Here is a 16,020-nt window from a genome sequence, read left to right on the forward strand (position 1 = left end):
ACACCCCGGAACGTCTTCACGAAATGGATCGTACTAGGGATGCACTTTCTTGGCGAGGGTGTGGACAGGTGGGGAATCTGATGCACTTGCTCTGGGACTGTACACATCTTCAGGGCTATTGGAAACAGGTTCTAGATGAAGGGGATGCACACTTTGACACAGAGATTCCCCGTCTCCCCTCATATGTCCTTTTGGGACTTCCAAACCCCCTGATGTACCCGCTATGTGCCTGTAGAGGCCGCTTGATTGCGATTGCGCTAGGCTCAGCGTTGCAGAATATTGTAGTACTTTGGAGGTCTGCACTTTTTCCCACTTTGCAGGGATGGCTCCATCGTCTGTGGATGGTGCTTGGCATGGAAAAACTCTCTCTAACAGCGACTGGGGAGGGAGCAAAATTTGCGGAATTGTGGCAGCCCTTTTTGTCCCTACTGTTTTCCGAGTTTCGGGAGGTTACCTGCCCACGATATTTGAGACTGTTTCGTCTCTCGGATGCGGATGGTGGAGAATAGAACTGGCGGGAAGGATGTGGCTGCATTTGGTGGACAAGGATCAGGGGAAGGGATGGGTTAGGGAGGTTAGGATAGGGAGTAAGGGGAGGAGGAGGGTTCGGGAGTAGGGTTTTTCCCTTGTTTTCTTTTCCTCTGTCTCTTTCTAACTGCTTTTGTTTTTATGTAGGGGCTGTACACACTTAGACATGGTACCGACTATGGTCTGTAGTCGTGGCTCGGACGCAATCTAACCGGTGTATTTTGCTTTAGTTAAGCTATCTTAAATATTGTCATTGATATTTTGTGTATGCCTATTGTGTGTCATGCCTTCAATAAAAATGATTTAATTCTAAAGTTCATTAAGGGTGAGCCCATTAGCATAGAACAATGGAAATAAAAGAAAATTAATTGGGGAGAGAATGTGTCCTTACGGCTATAGCAGCCGACCTCGACGCTGGGGAACCGGGTTCGAGTCTCTGCAGGGACGCTCAACATCCTGTGATTCTGAGTAAATCACTTACTGTCCCTGTGCCTAACAACAAAAAATTAATGTGCCCATCTGTAATGCCACTGATGCTCATGTAAAGCGCTCTGATACTTTTGGGTCAAGTTCATGCTATATAAAACTCAGAAAAATATTAATTTCAATGGTTCAGCAAAGAAGGTTTCAGTCCATCAGCTTCAGACTGTAGCCTCAGCAAAACAGTCCAAAAGTAAAAGCATAGTTGTCAAAAATCGATCAGCATAATGTCCTCTCACAAGAAGAAAAGGTAAAGTATGGCATTGTCTCAATATAGGAAAAATCAGAATGCTGTTTGTTTAGAAGCAAAAATCAATGGCGTTGTCCCTCCATTGGGGTTTTCTTCTTTCATAAAGTCTCTAATAACATCCCGGGGCTGTAGCATCAGACCACCATCGAAAGACTGTCATATGTTCAGAATCACATATTGTCACCTAGGACACTCGCAACAGTAAGATGCTTTCCCATGCTAGTCATGAGAAACGAAAGATTTAGGCGTTCACATGGGCTTAACGTTGGTGAAAAAGAGATACAAAGTTAGTTGTAAATGGACCGTTGTATTAGGGCAGTGGAAAGGTCAGCATTAGAGAAAAAGCATTTTCAAAAGAGGGTTTGAGTTGGCATTAAACATTTTGAATGAAAAAACTATAATTCAATATCAAATATAATGTAATAAAATCAATTCAAATAAGGACGATATGTGTCGGAGATGTCAGCAGCACCTGTATAATACGCCACTAACCTTCAGTAGGCCAGGAGGAACGATGCCGTGAAGAGTAGTTTCCCACCTTCCCACAAACACTAATCCCACCTCAGTGAAATGACACACTATGGTAAGAGAAGTATCAAAGGGAAAAGGGAAGGGGATAAAATAACAAAGATGTCCTGTTTTCGGCACAGGTTAGGTATCAACCACTTGGCACCCTCGGGGACCCCTGCAGGTGATAGAAAGCAAGAACAGAATGAGAAGCACCACATGCATTCACTGTTGATACAATACTGGTTTAGTACTCGCACTTACAGCCCACAATGCGATTCAGACATACCTTTGGATACTCCAGTCAGGGTACACTCTTAAGAAAAGATGTGGCTGACCTCATAGTAGTAAAGTATACATGAAACAATATTCCATAAAGTAAACCAGATTCACGAGACGAGAGGAGAGCGCCTTTATGCACAGTCTTCGACTCTCGTGCAGGATACAATAAATACCGAAGGTGAGTAACACTTGAAAGAAGATTCCAGTAGAGAGGAGATCGCCTTTATGTGCAGTCTCCGACTCTCTAAGTACTCGGAATCTAAATGGCATAGAGATTCAACTCCTAATCCAGATACCAAGTGCTGTAGGCAAAAAGAAGCAGCAACTAGCCTCTTGAATTCATGGATGAGCGCTACATGCGCTGGAAATGAAAATGCTGGCAAGGGCTCCGTGCGCTGAAGCGAAATCACAAATTTCTCAACATTTATAGAAGTTTATACTTTTTTAAGTTCACACACCAAAATTTGTTTTCCCCTTTTCATAAATTCAAAAATTTCTAGTATTGTTATGCGGACCTAGCCTAACCTAGCTTCTATACATTTTTGCATTGACTATTCTAAATGGTGCCTTCTAACAGAATGCATTAGAAACACTATGCCACTTTATTAACAGCACAATTTCATCAGTAAACGTTAACAAACAACATCTTCATAAGATATTCATTGGTGCAACTCATTTATATGCATCAGTATTACTTTGTAAGTATGTTTTCTTCATCTCAAATTTTAAAGCATGCTTTAACTGTGCTTCTACTACACTTGTCTCAGTTTCATATTTCAGCATATCTATCATGTGCAAAGTGTACTTCCAGCTTTTCGTGTCTTCAATCAGTAAATATATCATGTATTATGATTTTCAAAATCTTGCATCATCACAGTTCTGCGGAGTTCATCGCAAGGGTTCCGCCATTGCTAACTCACACAGCACACTACAGTATCCTTTAGAATGATACATTTGGTACACAAAGAAAGTTTTATTCCCAATGCATGCTCTCTAAGGAAAATAACCAATTGTGTCACAGTGTCCTGTGCCCTAACATTGACACTGGAGAGAAAAAACACGCAGGAGGACATTTATTGGGAGGGGTAATGAGCAGCCGCAAGATGAACAGAACAAAGCAGCAGCCATAACATTAAAATGGTGTCTCTACAGAAATGTGACATAACTAACCCACATTAATAAAAACACTTCTAAAACTCTAAATAAAATCATTGTAAGTGCAACATTAATCATTCATCTGTTACATCTATAGTCATCATAACAAATCATTAATATTCACAAATTGTTACCCAAAACTGCACATTTAGAAACATCTTTGACAGTTTTGTGGTTTATAATCATACCCCAGCCTGCAAGAGGTTATTGTGTTGCCCTTCTTTATTTCTAATATGGTATCAATGTGGTAGGTATACAAAGATGTGACTGCATTAAAGAGTTTAAAACAAAGTTTACAGCACTGGAAAGAAAAAAATTCAAACGTTTTATGAATAATCCATAACAGGATACATAGTAGTCCCGGAACACAAGTTTAAGTTACATGTGCCAATGGAATGATTTACAAATGTAAAGTCACTTCTGGATTAAAACAAGCATTTGCAATGCAATAGGTCTCGCATTTTCGCGAGTTGGAAGCTATTGGCATTGTAAATGACAATGCGTTTTATTTATGTTTTTAAAACCAAAACATAAATAAAAGGCATTGTTATTTACAATGCCAGAAGCTCAAACTTGTGTAAATGCGAGACCTTTTGCATTGCAACTTACAAATGCTTGTTACTATCTGTTCTCAGGATATTGCACTGCTGCAATAAGTGTATTAACCACATCAGTGACTAAACGGATATTCTAAACTGAGGTTTGTAGATTTTGAACATAAGCACAGATCAGAGATCTCAGTTGATAGCGTTAAGAACCCAGATACGAAAACATACGTATTTTCTCACTGTTAAAACAGTTCAGTTTGAACGCCATTCACAGACTGAGACACGTTACATCCCATTCTTTTCTGCCATTTAAGCTCTAATGATTCTCCAGTTCAAGCTGAGAAGGGGGTGCCCAGGCGTAACAAGGACGGGACGGCTCACGTCACGCATGCGCATGAAAACCCACTCATCACTTGTAAGAATCAAAGGGATTGAAATAAATTGTTAACAGAGGATCACTAGAGAATTCTATTCTCCTTTGAATGTGAGGGTGAGTTTGTCTTGCCCCTCGTGTCTGTCCACATCTGCGAGGGTCACCCTCAAGGCTAATAACGAGTTATCTACGATATTCTTTAAGAAAAGAGAGTCCACTACAGCAAAAGTTGTCCTGTTAACACAACCTTATTAATATGCTAATTTACATGCAGCAGTGTAGCCAATCCGTGTCCCGATTTGTAGTTTCTTCCCTTAAAATGACCGCCCACAATAGGTTCTATTTAGTTACAACATAAAGAAAGGACTACATTTTATCCTCCGCAGATATCATGAAATGGCAACATTAATGTACAAAAAAAAACGTGGGTTGCAGGGGAGGAAGCTGCGTTCATGGAACATATTACGAAGATAAATGAACACTTGAAAGTTTAATGTAAACTGACACTGATTCAGAGTCATCTTTAACTATGAGTGTGCTATGCCGATCGCAAATAATCCCAATTACACAACTTTAAAACTGTTATACCTTCGAATATTAAATTGTCGCTAAACAGTTGTCCTAAAAGAGAGTCTTTGCTGCTTACTGTGGATATACAATAGACTTGGTGAAAAAGTGCAGCATCATATCACCATATTAAATCCGGTGCTCTTAGTTTATAACAGGAATGCATTCTGGAGGTGGTACTTAAAATTTCCGATTGACCATGGTTTGTATTGTTAAAGGAAAACCAATGGCTGGATATGTGCAAATGCCTGCTGCGTGTAATCTAACATTGCACATGGAAAAGGTGGGGTTTAGGGAAATGCTGCGTTTGTGCTCAGAGGGTGGGGGGCGGCCTCAACGTGAATCGGGAAGGTGAAAGTAATATTTAATGAAAGCAAGCAACTTTGTAGCTCCCAGGTGGCATAGTAAAAATAAAAACACAAGCTAGCAACAAAACAAAACAAGCAAAAAAATCCCCCCGGCCCTCACTTACCTACCTCCGGCCACAGAAACGCTGAAACATGCTGTGACGCACACCGCAAGTCAGCCTGGAGCGCGCCTCGGCAGAGACGCGGGAGGACAGGAGCGTGACGCGCGTGAACGTGCACGTTGACGTTCCCGCGCGTTCACGGACCTGAGTCGGCTCGTGCACAGGTCTGGAGCTGCTCGCTCACTGCTCTGACTCCCTTGGCAGGGAGCAAGGCGGCTATAAGTCTCGTTGGCGGCAGGGCTTCGCCCTGCAACGCCAGCGAGACCTAAAAATGTGAGTTTAAACTCATAAATGTATTTACTCATACATAATAATACCCAAATATGGTGAAACATTTCAAGGTAATAACCTGGTACAATGCTTAGGGGTGGGATTTTGCACACCCACAAGTGAGAGAGTAGTGATAAGCGTTTCTAAGCCCATCGCCATTCTTGAAACAGAGCTCTCAAGTTTCCCAGTTCCATGCAAGGAAAAACAATCCATTGCATGCATTCTCTTTGAATTTTGGAACTTGCAGTCCTAGTTTTGTAATGGATCAAATAAAACTAAAAATCCTGGATGAGAAACTCAAGTATGGAGCTTGAGAGTGCTGTTGAAACGATTGGACACGTACCCCTTTCAATTGAAGCAGTAAATCTGTTTCCAGCCTGGGAATGCTGGACTGGGAAACGAAACCGGCCCTGGCAAAGAGCTCAGCCTGCCCAAGGGGGGGACAGGGGGCGTACTAGTGGAAAGCTTTGTGCTATTTTGTTGAAGGGGGCCGATTTTGCAAAAATGCTGCAAAACCGGTCCCCAGTTACACAAGCATTGTCATAGCCAATAGGTCTCGCCTTTGGGACCTTATAAATATTTAGTTATGCAGCACAATATCCTTGGTGCAACAACATTAACTGTTGCATGGTTAAACACTTATAAGCAGTGGCGTCACTAGGCGGGTGCAGGGGGTGCGGACCGCACCGGGTGACACCCTCACATGGGGGTGACACCATCTGGTTGCGCCCCCCCCCCCAGCAGGCCTCTGTACATGGCACCCCCTGCACCGCACCGGAAGGCCTCGGAGAGACTCGATCCGCTTAAAAACAAAAGCGAACAGAGATATTTTCTCACCTATTCGAATTAAAATGTTCTCATTAGTTAAAGTTTGAAAAGTGTAGTAATGAGGGCCCCCCGCCATTTATATGGAAAAAGACACAGTGCTAAAGGGGGGGGCCGGGGAGGGGGGGTATTAACCGCTTGGAAATTAGCTTTTACTTTAGCTGTTTCATATCGTAAAATTCTCACGTCTACAAACTCGCTGGTGCCTTGTACACAGATTTCTTTTTGCATCTTGCAAAGCTTTAAAAGAGAAACCACATGAAAGCGGCAGAGAGTGTAAAAGGGGGGGTCCTGCCCCCCCCTCGGGGTTTAATGTGCGAGAGAGAGGGAGCTAGAGGGAGTAAGAAGACAGAGAGAGAGAGAGTTAGAGTGAGAAAGACACAGAGAGAGGGAGCTAAAGGGAGTAAGACAGACAGAGAGGGGGCTAGAGGGAGCTAGAGGAAGTAAGACAGAGAGAGAGAGAGAGGGAGCTAGACAGAGAGGGAGCTAGAGGGAGTATGATAGAGAGAGAGGGAGCTAGACAGAGAGAGGGAGCTAGAAGGAGCAAGACAGAGAGAGAGGGAGCAAGACAGAGAGAGATGGCGCTAGAGGGAGTAAGACAGAGAGAGAGGGCGCTAGAGGGAGTAAGACAGAGAGAGGGAGCTAGAGGGAGTAAGACAGAGAGAGAGGGAGACACAGGGAGCTAGAGGGAGTAAGACAGAGAGAGGAGCTAGAGGGAGTACGACAGAGAGAGAGGGAGCTAGAGGGAGTAAGACAGAGAGAGAGAGGGAGCTAGAGGGAGTAAGACCGAGAGAGAGGGAGACAGAGGGAGCTGGAGGGAGCAAGAGAGAGGGAGCTAGAGGGAGCTAGACAGAGAGAGGGAGCTAGAGGGAGTAAGACAGAGAGAGAGGGAGCTAGAGAGAGTAAGACAGCGAGAGAGGGAGCTAGACAGAGAGAGGGAGCTAGAGGGAGTAAGATAGAGGGAGAGGGAGCCACAGGGAGCTAGAGCGAGCAAGACAGAGAGAGAGGGAGCTAGAGGGAGTAAGAGAGAGAGAGGGAGCTAGAGGGAGCAAGACAGAGAGAGGGAGCTAGAGGGACCAAGCCGGAGAGAGAGGGAGCTAGAGGGAGCTAGAGGGAGTAAGACAGAGAGAGAGAGGGAGCTAGGCGGAGCAAGACAGATAGAGAGGGAGCTAGAGGGAGCAAGACAGAGAGGGAGCTAGAGGGAGTAAGAGAGAGGGAGCTAGAGGGAGTAAGACAGAGAGAGAGGGAGCTATAGGGAGTAAGACAGAGAGAGAGGGAGCTAGAGGGAGTAAGACAGAGAGGGAGACAGAGGGAGTAAGACAGGGAGAGAGGGAGCTAGACAGAGAGAGGGAGCTAGAGGGATTAAGATAGAGAGAGAGGAAGCAAGACAGAGGGAGAGGGAGCTAGAGGGAGTAAGAGAGAGAGAGGGAGCTAGAGGGAGCTAGACAGAGAGATGGAGCTAGAGGGAGTAAGACAGAGAGAGAGGGAGCTAGAGGGAGTAAGACAGAGAGAGGGAGACAGAGGGAGCTAGAGGGAGCAAGACAGAGAGAGAGGGAGCAAGACAGAGAGAGAGGGAGCTAGACAGAGAGGGAGTAAGACAGAGAGAGAGTGAGCTAGAGGGCTCTTGACAGAGAGAGGGAGCTAGAGGGAGTAAGAGTGAGAGGGAGCTAGAGGGAGCAAGACAGAGTGAGAGGGAGCTAGAGGGAGTAAGACAGAGAGAGAGAGAGCTAGAGGGAGCAAGACAGAGAGAGAGGGGGCTAGAGGGAGTAAGAGAGAGAGAAGGAGCTAGAGGGAGTAAGAGAGAGGGGGCTAGAGGGAGTAAGACAGAGAGAGAGGAAGCTAGAGGGAGTAAGACAGAGAGAGGGAGCTAGAGGGAGCAAGACAGAGAGAGAGGGAGCTAGAGGGAGTACAAGAGAGAGAGGGAGCTAGAGGGAGTAAGAGAGAGAGCGGGAGCTAGAGGGAGTAAGAGAGAGAGCGGGAGCTAGAGGGAGTAAGAGAGAGAGTGGGAGCTAGAGAGAGTAAGACAGAGAGAGGGAGCTAGAGGGAGTAAGACAGAGAGAGAGGGAGCAAGAGGGAGTAAGACAGAGAGAGAGGGAGCTAGAAGGAGTAAGAGAGGGAGAGTGGGAGCTAGAGGGAGCAAGACAGAGAGAGGGAGCTAGAGGGAGTAAGACAGAGAGAGAGAGGGAGCTAGAGGGAGTAAGGCAGAGAGAGAGGTAGCTAGAGGGAGTAAGACAGAGAGAGGGAGCTAGACAGAGAGAGGGAGCTAGAGGGAGTAAGACAGAGAGAGGGAGCTAGACAGAGAGAGGGAGCTAGAGGGAGTAAGACAGTACCTAGCACCGTACATTTCCGACAGAGGTGGTCCATGCGGTAAGTCGTGAGGGGGTGACACCATGAGTTACCCGCACCGGGTGACACCAACCCCAGTGACGCCACTGCTTATAAGGTCCCAAAGGCGAGACCTATTGACTATGCCAATGCTTGTTTTTTTAAAAGTTTGTTTGTTTTCCTCTGCTCAATATCCCACGGGTGATGCACGCTGCGGAGCTTCCCAGGAAGGGGACCTCTCATCTCCAGCAGTGCTAATGATGTGCTCTGAGAAGCTGCTCCACCTCCCCCACACCTGCTGCCTCTGAATAAGTCACTTCTCCCCGCGCAGGTCCTCAGACAGGGCAGCAGGTGCACCCCAGTGGCCAGGGTCACATACGGCGTGCTTCTTGAGGCTCCAGTGCTCTACAGAAAGTGCCGGCTGCCCTCCACATCTCGTGGGGGGCCCTCCCCCTAGCGCCGGTGGCGCCGATGCTCCTGGCTGACAGGTTGAGCCCTGTTCGCGGTCCCAAAGGTGTGACCTATTGGCTAAGCCAATGCTTCTTTTATACTGTGTGCAATAGAATATTTTTTAAATTACTGTCACATGCACAGTGCTTTCCATCATTTAGCTGGGACCTTGAAGCACTTTAAATGGTCACCACTATTCTATCAGTGCCCTAACCAGGATTCAGTTGGGCGACTGCCTAGTGACACACACACTATTTTTCATGTAAGGTATGTGGGTTGTATCTTATCTGTAATTACCTCAAGGTGAAGGGGAACAAAATAGTTGCAGAACACTTTGGTTTTAGTTTTTTTTAGCCATGTCACCAACATTGATCTCAGGATCAGAGTTCAGGTCGTTTTTTCTATGCACCTCAACCTCTGGAAGACCTAGGAAATCCCGGCCTGTATGATGCTGGCACTGGAGTCCATCAGCAGCGCAGCACAACACACATCAGCTAAAGAACTGTGTGTGTCCCGAAGCTGTCACATCAGAGGGGTGGGGGGGGGGTGGGTGGGTGGCACGGCGACTGCCACGATCGACGAATTACAGAAACAGCAATGTTCCGAGGCTTGCTCACCCAACCAAAAGAACGCTAAGTCTCTCTAATCGTATGCATGATAGGGCCCTTCAAGAGGATAATATTGTAAAGATGTGGCGAATAGGATAGTAGGCAGAAGCAAAGAGATGTGCCAAAGAGCACACAGGATGGAAGCACTGAGGAGGCTCTGGGGCAGTGAACTGGACAAGGGGAGGGTAGAAGTGGGCGAGCCCATCAAAGCTCTAGTCAGATGCCTTGCTCTGGCTCTGCCCAGGGTACTCTTGGAGACTCGAGCCCAAACGAGCCAAGCTTACATGTGGCGTCTGCCACCCACACTAATCGCAGGCGCCAAGAATTAAAGACAAGCCTTTCATGTAAGCAGGCAGAGAGTATCAAACGCCTATGTAGTGGCGGGATCCCACAAAGTAAAACAAGGGTTTTCTTGACCCCGTCACAACTGATGTCGAAAATGAAGGTCAGAGGTGGTGATAATATCCTTAAAAGGGCACAATTTCTTCAGTTTCTTGCAGATAAAGGCACATCAAAAGGCATGTAACCATGCACAACATAATAATGGGATTTTGTACACTTTGCAATTGTTTATCATTACTAATTATGGAGGCGGGTGGATGGGGCGGTGAACATTGCGGCTGCGTGCTGAAGTCGCCGCGGGCACCCCCGGGGAATCACGCTGTGAGCGGCTAATTTTCAGCTCCTGACATTATTTGCTTACTGGCGAGATGCAGTGGTCACGGGGGGGCTCCAGGGTCTGGGATGAATTGCCCCTCAAGTCCGTATAGACACCAGGACGCTGCGCAGACCGCTCTTGAAGCATCAGGTGGCGTGGTCCCGGGGTTGCGCTGGAAAGAGGCAGTCAGAGAGCTGCAGCGCTGCAGGTCAGCTGGTCCGAGATGGGAGGCAGAGTCAGCACAAGTCAGGCTGCAGGACGAAGTTCCCTTCAGCCTTTGGATGCAGACAGTAGCAACCAGTATTCTCCATTAGGGGACCTGAGGTGGTGAGAATGGACAAATAACAACAGGAACAAGCATTGGCCACGAAAGTCATCGCGATCACGATTGCTGTGAAAGGGAAAGGGATCACGATGACGCGCTAAAACACGCAAGGGATGCGCGAGCAAACACGCGTGCTTGTGCGCGTTCTAGCGAGCTGGTCGCCGCTTTGGGAGCACTTCCCAAAGCCGCTACTAAATGTCTCTCCGAGCAGCACATGCGAGCTGACTCAGCGAGACCTAAAAAGCAACAATCGGTGTTGACGGCCCCCTCAGACCTCTGGGCACGGTGTTACTGCACCTGCTGCACCAATGGAAGCTACACCACTGCCACTATTACACCTGTGTGATTCTCAGGGATGGGCATAGAAGTGTTGTGTCAGCAGAGTCTGGAAGGAGGCGTGCTGCCAGGTTATACTTAATGGTTCTGTTCATTTACGAGTCTCAGAACGAGAAGTGTTAGGTGACATCTGAGCCTGTTGCCTTCAGCTGTTGTAGCAGATGCATTAACCCTCTGCGCCGCCTTACCAGTTAACGTGAATAGTAACCGTAAATGTCAGCGACGCCAGGGGGCAGCTAACTCTTCTTCAGTATTGTGTTTCTTCGTGCATTGTGGGACTTGCGGCTCTACGTAGTGTACAGATGCATAACTACAAAAGCGAGCATGAACTGGGAGTGCTACTGATCCAGCGCTCTCACCAAAATATTTCACAAATGACACTATCTACTACTACAAAACTTACACTACAACACTAGGCCCATAACAACAATAGAGCACTTGAATCATGAGGCGATAAGATCTAAATATAGTTGTTTAAACCATCTGCAATAATCAAGACCAGCTTGTCATTTTAGAAAGTTTATTTTAACACATCTAGAAAAACTTAGGTTTTGGTATTTTATTAAACAAGCATTAGAAAATGTCATAAAGAAAGATTTATTCAGTATTAATAAAAAGAACATAAATCAAGAATTATTATTCATTAGCAGGAATAAGTAAAATAAAGCATTTTCCAAAATCCTAACTATATCTCTGTCTCTACCCTCATCACCTAGTAATAAAGTAATTAATAAAAACTCCTGTCCTCACGTGTAAAGTCCATCAGCATAACATCGTCCTCCAGATTTCTCGAGCGTAAGCCAACTATGTGTTCTCTGAACCTATTCTTATACCCTAATTTTAGCTGAGCTAACTATTTTTCACATTCCAGCAGACGAATTCTAGTTCTTCATTGGCTGACCCACCTCGTACCACAGTAAACTGTGACACCTCCTTCTTACATGCCCGGGCAAATTCACTAGTCCATTGTTCATGTAGAAGTCTTGGCAGCTTCTCCTTAGGCTGCTACATTTTGTAGCGACAGCTTCCTTTTAACCTTGAGCCAGTCAGCTCTGAACTCTCGTGGCACGTTAGCAAACGTTAGCAAATTTCTCCAAAAAGTCATCTTTTTAGCAGTTCAATCCAAAACCTTTCAAAATAAAAGCTCAGAGGCCTTTTCCATCCTTTCAGAATTATTTTCACTTGAGCCATTTTCATCATTAGGCCTCTTTTCAAAGAGCGTCAATTTTCTGCGCCACCTTCCCTGCGCCACTTTTAAAAGTGTACTATTTTCCTGCAGCCATCTCTAAGCTTCATTTGTAAAACTATTATATAAACAAACACAAAGAATAATTAATGAAAGAAATACAGTTTGTTCTGTTGCCTCCCATCATTGCTAATAATTAACCCATTAGTCTAAATTACCTAGCAGTAAAGCACAAATAAAGCAGCATTTTATATCTACCAGTCTTCATAAATCCATAAAACCTTATGTGCACCTAGAATAGTAGAAATGACATCACATAGACAAGGGAAGCAAAATAAGCACATGCCATTATTTTTAAAAACAGCTGCTATTAGTTATGACATGACAATAGACAAGATTAATTTATTATTTTCCACATATATAAGAATGCAACATAATGCACATTTATGAGCACACATGTTAATTTCCCACGTGTTCTGTAATGTAATGTAACTTTAAACTAGGTTGAATTAGCACACACAGCACAAATTGTTAGCATTATTAATTTATTTATGGAAGTGTGACTTCACGGGTTTAAACAGATTTCTGTTTTCTATCCCGCTCCATCACTACCACCACCCCTCACTCAAGGCACCTCGAGAGCTCAGTGTGATCAGCGTTGCAGGGAGTACTATATCAGTTTACCAGTTTGAACTTCCTCTCGTCTGCAGAGATCTACATTTATACTTCAAAGTCAGTAAAATGAAGTGTGCTCACGCATGTATTTGCAGTGTTACGAAACTTCAAAAGACATGTAGCACTATTCGTTTTTATTTCTCATAGTGTATCGGGTGCCAGAAGCATCACATATTCTTATTCTGTGTTTGAAAAAAGGTGGGAATGGCAAAAAAGGCGGGAGCTGCTCTCTGGTTTATAACTATTAGCAATGCAGGCAGAAGGAATCCGGATGGTGCACCATGGCGGTCCGTGCTCTGCCTTAGCCAAGAAATACTGAAAGGCTCGGAAGCCCCCCGCCCCCCGCCCCAACAACCCCATGTCGCCTGCATCTAACATATTTATCACCTGATGGATTTTCTTAAATTTGTGTACCCCTCCCTAATATTCAAGCCATATCGATCTGGTTCTCTCCCTTCTGTCCAAATTATGCCAATTCACCACCATTCAGTTCACTACCTCATCTGTCAGTGGCATCAATATTCATACATCTAATATGATTATTTTGAAATGTAAATCATTGAAAATGAAATTAATGAAAAAGAAATGAAAAATGTAAATCATGAAAACACTTTATATTTGTGGGGCATCTCTCGCAAAAGACTGGTGTCCAGCTAGTGTAGTAGGTTAAAACGCTTGATGGGAAAATCCGTGGGTGGTCTGCAAAGTATGCCACTGCTCTGTACGCCACCTTCAATTGTGTGTCACTTCGCCTTCACCCACTGGCGTAACGAAAAGTGAGGGGGCCTCCCTGCACGCTACTTAGGGGGGGCCCCCTCCAGGCTCAATCAGGAGCTCTCCTGGCCAGAATTCAGTGCCGAGGGGGCCCCTTGGAGCTAGGGGTCCCCCGCACCGCGTAGACGGCGGGGGCCTGTGTTACGCCCCTGCCTTCACCCTTGCAATATCGATAAGAGAAGTGCTGACCAGTTGATATTAGCATCTGATATCATCTGGTGGTGAAGAGTGCGAAGACGGCGATGGAAAGCGACGAGTTGAATTGTATTTTCAACGTATCTGCATCCGCGCAATGTGTGATCTTGGGCTGATCAGTTTGTCAACTCTCTTCTATCTCGGTAACACTGGTAGCGCCAAGAAGCAGGATAAAATAGGGTGCAGGGAACTATATATGTACAATTGCACATTTGCTTACAGTGAATTGATATTTGGGTAAACTCCGATTGATGTAAAAAAAAGTTCCTAGTTTTATAAAAGAGGCCCGTCATAATAAAAGGGATCCCATCGCCTGAGGGTTTATTTCCTACATAGAGCTATCAGCGGGGTGATGTGCTCCCTAAGTTGAAGGGAACTCTGCTGGGGAGGAATTACTGGTCTGTGCAGCAGGCATCCCTGCGGGTGGGGCGGGAGCTGCGCGTGCTTGTCATACAGCAGAGACGGCTCGGAACACTGAGGAAGCAGGGGATAATAGCCGGGCGGGGGTAGGGGCTGCGCGGAGAAAAGCAGGGTGGAGAGAATTCGTGATGGGGTGGAAGCAACAACATCAGGAAAAGAGGAAGAGAAGGGGCAGCGTGTGAAGGAGAGTAGCGTGATGTGAAGAGGAAGAGGTGTGGGCACGCGCCGTGGAAGCAACAGCATCAGGAAAAGAGGGGAGAGAAGGGGCAGCGTGTGAAGTAGTAGCGTGATGTATAGAGGTGTGGGCACGTGCGGCAGGGTCGGCGAAGGGGATGAGAGGTGAGCAGAAGGAGCCCCAAAAAAATGGCCCTAGCATTTTGGAGGCCATGAGAGGATGCCAGTAAATGGGGAACACAATTGCAGTGCCATGGTAGCAGCATGTAGATGAGTACTCGAAGCTGTTGCCCCAGGGTATGTGAATAGTAGGCATAGCTTAAACCTGAGGTATTTTGGAGGCCTTGAGAGGATGCCAGTAAACAGGGAACACAATTGCAGTGTCACGGTAGCAGCATGCAGATGAGTACTCAGAGCTGTTGCCCCTGGGTATGTGAATAGGAAGCATAGCTTAAAACGGGTGTGTTTTAGAGGCCGTGAGAGGATGCCAGTAAACAGGGAACACAATTGCAGTGTTGCGCATGCTGTAAAAAAATAAAAGAACTGCCGCAGGCTTACAAAGTGGGAGGGTTGAGGGGAGTGCGACCGAGAATCAACAAAGCGTTTCCCTTGCGGGAGCGAGCCAGGGGCACCATGTGTTTGCAAGTTAATTACAAACATATGATGTCAAAGCTTGCTCCTGCAAAGAAATCGTCAAACATGCACACGTTGCCATTGAAAGCAATGCAATGCGTGCACATTTTTAGGGCAAAAGCTGAATCGATTCCAAAAGGTCTCTCTTAAGCAGCGCAAGCGCTGCATAGGCGAGACCTAAAAAACTGCCCCACAGGCTCTAAAACTGGCCCCCACCCTGGTGGGCTACCCGGTGCCCGCTATGGCACTGGGAATGGTGAAGCAACACATTCACAAGCTGAAGGGTGTGCGAGCGGGTTGTGGGTGGCAGAGCTGTCAATTTGTCCAGGTCCATGCATGTAAATGTCCAGTATTTGTAAAGCGCAAACAGATTAAGCAAGCTACTGCCCAGAGTCACATGGTGCTGGGCTGATCTGCCACCAGTACCGGGGATCAAACCGTGAGCCCCCGGGTTCTGGCGTCAGTTGCCCTGGCCGCTGCGCCACACCTCTTCCACAATGATGTGTTGCTCCAGACAGATTTTTAATTTTTATTTATTTCTGGGATGTGTAATCTAGTTTTATAATGGTATAAATACGAATTCAAATCCCATATTTTAAAGAAAACGCCCTTGACTGGAGCATCATATCGGGCATGGATCTGGAAAAATCGGCAGGGTTGGGTTGGAGTATTTCGGGAAAAACAATTACAAAGGGCATTCACTGATGCTACAAGACATTTTTACATACATGCACTGGGTACATTATGCGTAGTTGCCAAGTTTCCCAGGTCTGTGTGTGATGTGCTGATTGCAGTCTAGCTTTTTTCTTTGAAGTCTGGGATTGTAGTCCTGCTTGATAATGAAATGAATAAGACTACAAGTCCCACATATTAAAGAAAAAAAACTGTTCTGAGCAGCACTGAAATTGAATGCAAGGACCTGGAAAACTCGACAGGGCTAATAGTAGCAGAAATGGAAATCCTGAAATGTTTTCCACCAATACTTCAGGGAACCTACAACTATTGTT

At 45.8% G+C, this 16,020-nt stretch overlaps 1 non-coding gene across 1 annotated transcript; it reads right to left on the minus strand.

Moving 5' to 3' along the window:
• Positions 1-4,086: 4,086 nt before the first annotated feature.
• On the minus strand, positions 4,087-4,182 carry LOC144820618 (small nucleolar RNA U13). The gene has a single exon (XR_013607895.1). It is a non-coding gene; the product is annotated as a small nucleolar RNA U13 (small nucleolar RNA).
• Between the last annotated feature and the right edge of the window lie 11,838 nt (positions 4,183-16,020).

The sequence above is a fragment of the Lissotriton helveticus genome, chromosome 2_1 (genome assembly GCF_964261635.1).
Source record: "Lissotriton helveticus chromosome 2_1, aLisHel1.1, whole genome shotgun sequence".
NCBI lineage: Eukaryota > Metazoa > Chordata > Amphibia > Caudata > Salamandridae > Lissotriton > Lissotriton helveticus.